General features: G+C 38.3%; 1 non-coding gene across 1 annotated transcript; it reads right to left on the bottom strand.

Annotated features, from left to right (window-relative positions):
- Nucleotides 1-8,195: 8,195 nt before the first annotated feature.
- Nucleotides 8,196-8,302, bottom strand: LOC145633567 (small nucleolar RNA R71). The gene has a single exon (XR_014112879.1). It is a non-coding gene; the product is annotated as a small nucleolar RNA R71 (small nucleolar RNA).
- Nucleotides 8,303-10,703: the final 2,401 nt, after the last annotated feature.

The following is a 10,703-nucleotide window of genomic DNA, read 5'->3' as shown; positions in this document are numbered from 1 at the left end:
TGGCACAATGGCAGTTGATCCAAGACTTTTACAATGGGATTGAAAATTCATCTTGAATAATATTAGATTATGCAGCTAGTTGGAGGTTTATGAACCTTACTGTTGATGATGCAGGTCAAGTTATTGAAGATATGGCAATACATAATTCTCAATATGGGAATCCCAGAGGCTTTGCTAATAAAGGAAAACATAGTGTCGACTCTGTATCCTTTGAACAAGCTAAATTAACCTCTATTTACCAGAAACTAAATAATCTTAGTACTGCAAATGTAGCTAATGTTTCTGCAATTAATAATAATGCTAATGAGGCTTTTTGTGATAATCGTGGATTTTAGGTCATTAGGAGTAATTGCAGGAGTTTCGTGGAGCAAGTCAATGCCTTTCAAGCTTATGGGCAGAATACCCCATACTCTAACACCTACAATCCTTGGTACCTGAATCATCCATACCTTTCCTACCGGAGCACCAATGTTCAAAATCCACCACGTCCACAAGAATCATAGGCGCCACAACAACAACAGCAGAAATATTACCACCCTAATGCTGGCCAGAAGAACGAACCACAACAACCCTCTTCATCTTCCGACCCTGCTTTGGTAGAAATTAAAGCGATGTGGGATAATATGCAGAAGCACATGGAGAGTAGAGATGCCCAAATTGATTCGATCCTAGAACATAATATAATTGTAGATAATCAAATTGCGCAAATTTCTGCTACTCCACAAACCCGACAACAGGGAGCCCTACCAGCACAGCCAACCAGGCCTACGGATTAAGCCTATGCAATTACTCTAAGGAGTGGTTTACACAATGAAGGGCCCCCTATGCCCAAAGATGATGAACCTATTTTATTAAATAATGCTAATCTTGATTCCATTAAACTTGACAATGTAGCTAATAGCCCTGCACGGCTAAAGAGTGGTACTAATATTTCGAAAAATACATTGCTTGTTACAACTCCAGGGAAGGTAGCAGCTCCTGATAAGAGCAGTAATGCTCCAAAGCCAGTTATCAAACTTTCATTCCCTAATCGTCACTTGAAAACAAATTTTGATAAGTAGTTTGGTAAGTTTCTAGAGATGGTTAAAGATTTGCAGGTAACAGGTCCCTTCACTGAATTATTTACACAAATTCCTGCATATGCAAAATTCATGAAGGAAATATTGAAAAGAAAAAGGTCTATTAGTGAGTTAGAGACAGTAGCTTTCACTGCAGAATGTAGTGCCGTTCCTCAAAATAAATCTCCACCTAAACTAAAATATCTGGGTAGTTTTTCTATCCCTTGTCATATTGGCAATCTAATGATTGATAATGCAATATGTGATTTGGGCGCTAGCGTTAGTGTTATGCCATTGTCTGTGTGTTCCAAGCTAAATATGGGTAAATTAAAAGCTACTAATATTACTCTACAAATGACCGAACGTTCTTTTAAATACCCCTTAGGTGTTTAAGAGGATGTTCCTGTTATAGAAGGTAAATTTTATATACCTTTTTATTTTGTTGTTCTTGATATGGTTGAGGATATGCAAACCCCAATTATTTTAGGTAGACCATTCCTTAACACTATAGGAGCAATCACAGATATGAGATGTGGCAAATTGACACTATCAGTAGGGGATGATAAAATTATTTTTAATTTAAATAATACCCTTAAAAGCCCCATGACAGAGGAGAAGTGTTTTAGTGTTGGTGTGGTTCAAAATTGTTCTAACAAGCCCCAAGCTCTTGTAAAAGATCTTTAGGAGGCGGTATCTTGTGTTGCATCTTCCACAGATGAAGTAGACAAATGGGAGAAGGAAGTTGATGCAATAGAAAGAGCCCTCTACACTGTCGGTCTTGGCTTTGAAGAAGAGATGGTGGAATTAAACAAGCAAGCTATGGAAATTAAGCCTACAATAAGTGTTCTGCCAGATCGAGTTGCAAGTGCTAAATGTAATGACAATATGAGGCAACCATCGATCGAAGAGGGATCTTTAATGCGTAGCATTGAAAAACCCCCAGTCCAAGTTAAGGAGGATCCACCGGAGAAGGTGAATCGGCGTCCCACAGGGTATGTTAGAAAGCCGCATCGTGGCCTAAACATCGATCGACTTGGTGAGAAACCACCCGACCAAGCGTTAGGTCAAGGTTCATAGTTCTTATACTTGGTAAGAAGGTCGTGCGGGACCTAGATAAACCAGCGCTTTACGGGAGGCAACCCGTATTTTAATGCTTTTTAAACTAGTTTTTCTTCTTTTTTCTTGTGAGAGGAGAGATGAGGGAGTTTAGTGAGTTTTATGAGTTTTTATACAGGTTTAAAGGAAAAGAGTTAGCCAAAAATAAAAGAAAAGAAGAATGGAAAAAAAATCGTCCAATTAGACTCGGGCCCGATCAGGCGAACCTCGCCCGACCGGGCGCGAGAGCAAGGGTTTATAAACTTTAATTTTTGCCTGACCGAGCGGAGGTCCGCCTGACCGGGCTCGAAAATTGACGTATACGGACATTTTTACCGCTCGACCAAGCGCGAAAGTAGAGGAAATTCGGGCAATAGATCGCCCGATCAGGCAAAACTCGCCCGACCGGGCGCGAGAACAATGAATAATACAAGCCACAGATTTCCCGACTGGGCGACAGCCTGCCAGGCCGGGCGCGAGACGACACCCGTTTCCCTTGTTCTTCTTCTTTCTTTCATTTCTAATTTCATTTCTTTTTTCTCCATTACTTTCTCTCTCTAAAACCTAAAAAGCTCTACCTTCTCTCTAAGATCTTCTTTCCACCTCTTACCCAAATTCAATAATTTTTAAATATTCTTAATCCTCTCTTCACCCTCTACAATTTTACATAAAATTTTTCAAGTTTCAATCAAATAATTTCACACCCATTTTTCTACTATGGCTTCAAAGAGGGCTCAATCATTATTGGGAGGATTTCTAGTTCGAGGGAGGAGTACGATCCAGATTTACAACTCCCCTATTTACCAACAATCCGAATTGCTAGCCAGGAGCAAAAGGAACGGCTAGAACACCTTGCCGGGTGGGAGGTAATTCCTTCACGGTGGTTACACTGCCCTACTCTTGAATCTTATGGTTTGTATGATTTTGTTAAACGATTTTTGAATGACATAGGAATAAGAAAATTCGTTGACAGGCACTATCCTACATCCCGTGAGTTAACATGTGAATTTTTGTCTTCTTTGAAAGTTGTAAATAGTAGAAATGGACCGAACTTATTTTTTAGGTTGAACAATAAGAATATTAGTTTGACATATGTTGAATTTTGTAAATTATTTTAATTGAACTCTGAATTACCTTTTCAATGGCATGCTGATTATAAAATGGGTGATATTTATCATGCTTTAACTGGTTTAGCGACCTCCGACCCCCAACATGCTAGTATGAAACCTATCCACCACCCTATCCCAAAAATCAGGCAATGATTTGGAGTATTGTGTTTTCTTGGTAAGAACGAGCCTCATAACGCCAAAAACCAACGAACTAGCTGTTATTGGACATAATGTGTATGGGTTTGGTAAACTGAACATGGGTAAATACATCATCCACCACCTGAGTAGACATGCCACTGCCAGTACCCAGTCCCATACCCCTATTCGTGTAGAAAGCTTGATCACTAGGATAGCAGTTAAAAAGGCCAGTTTTGTTGAGAGTGGACCCCACCAGATGACTAACTGTGGATCGGATACGTATATGACTGCTAGATATTTTGTGGAGTTGGGTTGGGTACGATTGGATAGTGAGCAAACCCCCCACTAGTGCATTAGGACTGGGATTGAGAAGTCATTGCCTATTTTTCCGCTACCTAGTCCTGACTTGATCGCCTCTCCCCCTAGGAAAGCGTCCTACATATACGACCTATTAGTTGCCCATGTTAGGGGGCAAGCACCACCAGTACCACCACTAGTTCCACCACCCCAGCCTAAACCCGAGGTAGTGCATTCACCGCCTCGCATGTCTCACTCTGTCCCCCATGTTGACTCTGACCTAGTTTGGGACTTCCAGAGTATAGGTCAGTCTTTAGGCCGTATTGAGCATTCCCACACTGACCTTAGGAGGATGGTAGGCTCTATTGACCATAGGTTAGGGTACCTTGAGAGGAATAAGGGTAGAGCACTCTACACTATGTGTGATGATTATGCTCGTCGAGCAACATTCCTGACGATGCAATTCCCGACGATAGGGATCCCACTGCCCATGGTATTTATACTGAGTATTCTGCTTTTCATGGGTACGGCCAGGACATTCCTTTCGGGGGACCGGCGGGGGGGATTTTTCACGCTGATTATTTTGGTAGTAGCTCTTCTGGTTCAGGTGGCAGTGGAGGTGGAGGTGGAGGTTTCGGCTCCATAGATAAGGATGATGAGGACTAGCTATGCTAGGCTATCCCGAGCGAATGAGGACATTGTCTGATTCTAGATTTGGGGAGATTTTTTATTCGGTATCTTTCTTTTTCTCTTCTTTTTTGATTTTGGTGTGTTTTCTTAGTTTAGATTTATTGCTTTCTAGGTTAGTTTTATTGCTTTCTTATATGAAAAATACAAAAAATTTGAAAAATAAAAAAAAAAATCCAAAAATACGTTCCAATGAATTGTAAATCATGCTTCCCTGTTCCCCATACTTGGAAAATATTGTTTTGATTCTTGGTATTTGATGATATGCATTGTGGATTTGTTGATCATGATTTGAAGTTTAATTGCTTAGATGTCCTAACGTGCGACAATTTTGTCTAACTACTTGTTAATATAGTGCTTGACTAGTTGATTGGGTTAGGAATGTATGATAGTTCCTGGTCTGTCAAGGAATTCTAGTATTGGTTTGCAACTATAAGTAATGTTTATTTGACTCATTATTATGCATATTATAGAGGACGAAGGCATTTGTTCTTTTAGGTGGCCTTCAGATGATTTTAGATACTTTTGTTCCCTTCTTGCTACCCATGTTGTTTCCTTGACTTTTTGTTGTTTATTAGCCACATTAAAAGCCAATTTTTCCCAATTGGTTACTAGTCCCAAGCTTGGCTTGGGGAGCTATTATTGAGTGAGGCGAGGGACTTTGTAGTGTGCTTGTTATTTGCACAATTTGGGTGGGTTTTGAGAAGTTATTTTGTTCTTGATCATAGTTATTTTTGATGAGTTTGAAATTTGAATTTTTTTGAGAAAAAATAAAGTATGATGATATGAAAAAAAAAAAAAAAGAAGATCAAAGAAAAAAAAAGTGAAAAAATAAGTAAGCTTCAAAAGAAAAAAAAAAGAGCAATAGAAAAGAATTGCTTGATGTTCAAATGTTCTAGTTGGAGGTTGATCAAAAGAAAAAAAAAATTCTTTGAGTTTCAAGGAAAAATTCAAGTTTGGAAAATAAAGTTTGTTTATTCACTCAAGTACTTTTTTGTTATATTTTTGTGAGTGAAATTTGTAAGTGTGGGATTGTTGTTTATGTTTGGTGTATATTTGGTGGATTTTTATTAGAGTTGGTTATGTTGGAGATGTTGATCATTATTTATTTTGATCATGGATTTTATTAGGATTTGCTCCCTTAAGCATAGCTTTTCTCTCACTTATTTCCAAATGATTCCTACGCTTTACCCTATCCTTACATTACAAGCTTTAAAGACCTTCCGACCTTTGTGCATAGAGTTGTATGAATGTGAAAGTGTTGTTTATCAATGCAAGTTATGATTTGACATATTTCGAGTTGACTAGTAGGTTGAGTGTACATTTGTTTAAACACACGAGAGTGTGAGTTGGGAGGGCATTTTTCACATAAAGGGGTTGGTTGGAGAGCGATCGAGTACATCTTTTACTCGCCACATAAATGAGAGTTGAGTGTGTGAGCACTAGTCTTGAGTTCTATATGCTCTTGTGGTTTGCTCTATTTGACAATTGTTAGGGAGGAAGAGAAATTGGATGGATGAGATTGGTTGATGTTGAAGCATGTTTATTATATTTACTATGATTTGTTTGTGCTTGATTTTTACCTTTTTGGGTGAAGCATACTTAATTATTCATTGATGAGATCTTTGCTTTGAGACAAGCAAAGGTTTGGCTTGGGGAAGTTTGATATGTTCATTTTATATAGTATTTTACCCCCGTCCCTTGGTCATAATTAGTAGTGTTTTTGGCTCTTTAGAGCCATTTTTATTACTAATTGGTGTTTTCTAGTGTTTTCGTAGATTTGGTTGACTTTTGTAGGGATTTGCACTTTTGGACATTTTCCCGAGATATTATGGAGTATCTACGAGCATTAGAAAAGCACGACAAGTTTCTATAGCCTAGGGCCAGTTAGAACCATCGAACCAGTGATTAAGGGCTCGGTATATGTGATACCGGGGCATTTGGACTTAGTATTCAAGACCCAAAGAGGAAATCCAGATTCGCCCGAAGAATTGGATCCCAATCGAAGTCTAGAGAGTGGCCCAAGAGTGCCGCCCGGCCATTAGAGGTCCCGCCCAAAGGCGCGCCCGGCCGGGCGGGGGAAGTGAAGCTGGCGCCCGAATTCACGCCAGACCGGGCGCGAGAGACGCACCTGAAAGTAAAAAGGCAGGCCCGATCGGGCGGTGCCTCGCCTGATCGGGCGCATGTTTTTATTAGGCGGTTTAATCGTCGTTTAAGTTTGTTTTAGTTTAGGATTCTTGCTTTATATAAATACTTTTCCGTTAACCGAGTTGAGTATCTTCTTTTACTCTTTCTTAATTCTTTTCTTAGATTTTCTCTCATTACTTAGATTTTAAATTAGTTTCTCTCTCTAGAACTTTGTCCTTTACTCTACTCTTAATTTCATATTACTTTGGTAATGATTTCTTCTACTTTAATCTCAGTTATTTTATTTTAATTCTTTAATCATGTCTTATTTTATTGCTTTGATTTGTTTAGATTTAATTATGTGTGAGTAGTTTTATTTCTAGGGTTTGTGGGGATCCATAAATAATATGAAGGGGTAATTTATTGGTGTTGATTATCAATGCTAGATTAATTTCCTATTGATTGATTTAATGCTCTGTGACTAGATTAGGCGTGATCTTTTATGCATGAGTTGGACAACATTGATTTGAAATTCGAGAGATGAGAATTGATGTTTAGGTCTAGTTTCAACAGGCAGGTTAATTTATAAATGGTTAATTCGAGATTCGAGAGATGTGATTTAATACCGGTAGATTAATTACGTGATTGTAATACGTAGCGAAAGCCCTTTATGATCTGATTAATTTATGCATTGATGATTGATTATTATGTTTTACCCTTGAATGTTATTTATTGGTGAACCTATGCCTTAGGCCTTTTTTCAATTTTTTCACTTTATTCTTAATCTCCGTAGTTTAGTTTTATATCCATATTATTAAATTGTTACTTGATAATTTTTATTGCTTAAATTAATTAGGAATAGAAAGACCAGTTTCCCTGTGGATTCGACCTTACTGCCCTACATGTATTAGTTAGAGGATTTAAGAATTATTTTTGATTTGGTGATTACGACTTTAGCCTGTCATTTTTAAATTTATTTTGACCAAGGGAGAAATAGATAACGACCTAGTGATTCCACTTACAAAAATGGCTTTGTTGCCGGGGAATGACATTAGTTTGTTGTTATAGTTGTTAAGTCTATTTCATTACAAAAAAAAAGATTTTCATCTTTTACGCTACACTTGTAGCTGTGCTACTAATCATTTCTTTTGAAGTTGTATGCATAGAGCACATGGTCATTCACTAGTGCCATTTGATCCAAAGATTGAGAGGAATATTACAAGATTAAGGGTTGCTAGGCAATCTTTGAGCTCTAGCATTTCAAGTGAGGAAGAACCGCTACTAGAGGAACAACCAAGAATGGGAGAGAATCCGAGAGTGGCATTGAGAGAATTAGGGATTCCCAGTGTATATAGATTTGAGAGTGGAATTGCTCCACCTACAACACCGGCAAATGATTTTGAAATTAGGCCGGCTATGATCACTTTGATAGAGAGGCGACAATTTAGTGGATCCAAGCATGAGAGCCCGCTAAAAAATCTCAAGGAATTTGAAAAATATTGCAATATACTATCAAGGTGAACGCAGTTTCCCAAGAATTCATCCGCCTCAAGCTCTTTCCCTTTTCACTTATTAGGCGTGCTTTGGAATGGCTAGACAAGGAGTTTATGCCGAATTCTCTAACGACCTTGGACGAGGTTACAAAAAATTTCTAACCCATTTCTATTCACAAAAGAAAATGGCGGTGGATAGAGCTTTGATTCAAGGTTTTAAACCAAAGCCAAGTGATAGCCTCTATAAAGCGTGGGAGAGATATAAGGAGTATTAAAGGGAGTGTCCTCACCACGGAATTCCAACCTATCAAATTATTCAAATTTTCTATGGAGGCCTAAGTCCCCAAGGAAAGTCATGCCTTGAATTGGAGCCAGAGGTCCCATCATGAATAGGACGGAAGAAGTGGTAGAAATTATTGAGCATGTTGTGAGGTACTATAGAAATTGGCAAGATGGTGAGAGAGATTCAACTAGCAAGTGTAGCTCTTTGGTGTACTTGGTTGATCATCTAAATGCAATCAATAATCTCTCCTCACAAAGGACAAACTTGGTGAAGGAAGTGATTGCAATTAAGGAAAAATTGGAGAATTCTTCTTCCCAAGCTCCAAGTCTTCCCTCCCAATTTAAGGGGAGAGGTACTCCTTCTAACTCTCATCCCCCTCTTTCTTCTATTAACATGCCTAGTTGTTGTTTGTTTTGTGATGTGTGTGGTTCATATTATCATGATGCTAGTAATTGCCCTCATGCTTTTCCAGATGGTAATGATGATTTTGATAATAATGAGAGTGAACATGTGAACTATGTGTCAAACAATAATAATGTTCAAAGGTTTGATAATCAAAGGGGTCAAAGGAACAGGAATTACCAAAACCAAGGTAATTTTGAAAACTATAATCAAGGTGGTGGTTATAGGAACCAAGGGAACCAAGGTTCTCGAGGTAACTATAACAATCAAGTTTATAGTAGCAAAAATCAAAACAAAAATTATGGTAATCAAAGCAAAGGTTATGAAAATCATAATCAAGGTGGTGGTAACCATAAACAAGGTTATGGTCAAAATCAAAATAGGGGTAATTGGAACAATCAAGGGAGAGGCAATTTTAAAAATAATGCTCAAAGAGGCCCTTCACCCAGATTTGCTCCAAAGACTCAAGGTGATAATTCCTATTCACAACCCTCTTCCACTAGGACTAATTTGGAGGAAATCATTGAAAATAAAACCATGTTGTTGAGAACTTACATGGCCGTAAGTGACAAGAAATTTAATGAGATGATGACTCATAATAAGATGCTTGAAAACCAAATGTCTCAACTTGCCAATGCTTTGAAAGACCATGCTAGTCCTTCTTCTTTACCTTCCCAAGGCTTAGATCCCAAGAGACCCATGAATGCTATTGTTACAAAGAGTGGTAAGGTTCTTGAGGAAAGTTTACCTAGGACAAGTGAAACTAAGGAGGTCCCCAAGTAGGTCTTGGTAGAGGATAAGAGAGATGGTGCATTTTTGAGTGAGGTTGTGATTGAGACACCTAGAGAGGTGAGAGCGGAGAAAGAAATTGTGAAACCATAGCTTCCATATCCAAAAAAATTCATGAGACATAAGTTAGATGAACAATTTGGAAGATTTATTGATATGCTTAAGAAACTTCATCTTTCCCTACAAGTTACCAAAGTTGTTACCCAAACGCCCATCGATGCAAAATTCCTCAAAGACATTTTGAGTGGTAGGAGGACTTGTGATGTGGTTGAGATGGTCAACTTGACCGAGAATTGTAGTGCAATTATAATGAACTAGATGCCACCCAAGTTGAAAGATCCCGAAAATTTCTCTATCCCTTGTGCCATTAACAAGATGAAAATTGATAATGCCTTATGTGACTTAGGAGCTAGTGTTAGCTAATTCCATATTTGGTTTATTAAAGACTTGAGTTAGGGGAACTTATGCCTTCCAAAATTACCTTGCAATTGGCCGATAGGTAAATTAAGATTTCTAAGGGGAAAGTAGAGGATGTTCCTTTGAGAGTAGGGAAATTTGTGATTCTGGTAGATTTTGTGGTTCTTCAAATGGATGAAGATGCTACCATTCCCATTATTCTTGGTAGACCCTTTCTTGCTACCTCGAGTGCCATGATTGATGTAAAGAGTGCAAAAATTTCACTTAAGGTAGGAGAAGAGGTCATTGCATTCAACTTGAATGAAAGCATGAAGTATCCATGTTCTTCTTTACAAAATTGCATGTTGATTGATTCTCTTGATCTTGTTGTGTCTTCCATGCATGAGCACTTGCTCACTTCTAATGATCCTTTTGACAATGTCTTGTTGAATAAGGATAATATAGGTGCTCCTATTAAGGAAATGGAAATGTATAAGGATTTTCTAAATGGAAACATCGAGGAAGTAGATGAGCATATGTGCATGAATATTTCAAGCCAAGAAGCTTTGCAGGCCGCCACTTCAAAGGAAGGTAAAGGTGTACCAATGGTTAAGCTCAAACCTCTTGTATCACACCTTAGGTATGAATTTTTTTGATCTAACTCCACTTTTCCCGTGATTGTTAGCTCTTATTTGAGTGAGCACAAAGCTCAAAAGTTGTGTGATTTTCTTAGGAAGCATCAAGGTGCTTTGGGATATACCATTGATGACCTCAAAGGTATAAGTCCCGCTTTATGTATACATCACATAACTCTTGAGTAGGGTACTCT

This window comes from Chenopodium album, chromosome 5 (genome assembly GCF_948465745.1).
Source record: "Chenopodium album chromosome 5, dcCheAlbu1.1, whole genome shotgun sequence".
In the NCBI taxonomy this organism is placed as follows: domain Eukaryota; kingdom Viridiplantae; phylum Streptophyta; class Magnoliopsida; order Caryophyllales; family Amaranthaceae; genus Chenopodium; species Chenopodium album.
Note: the sequence above shows the minus strand (reverse complement) of the source record. Positions and strands in the feature narration are given on the sequence as shown.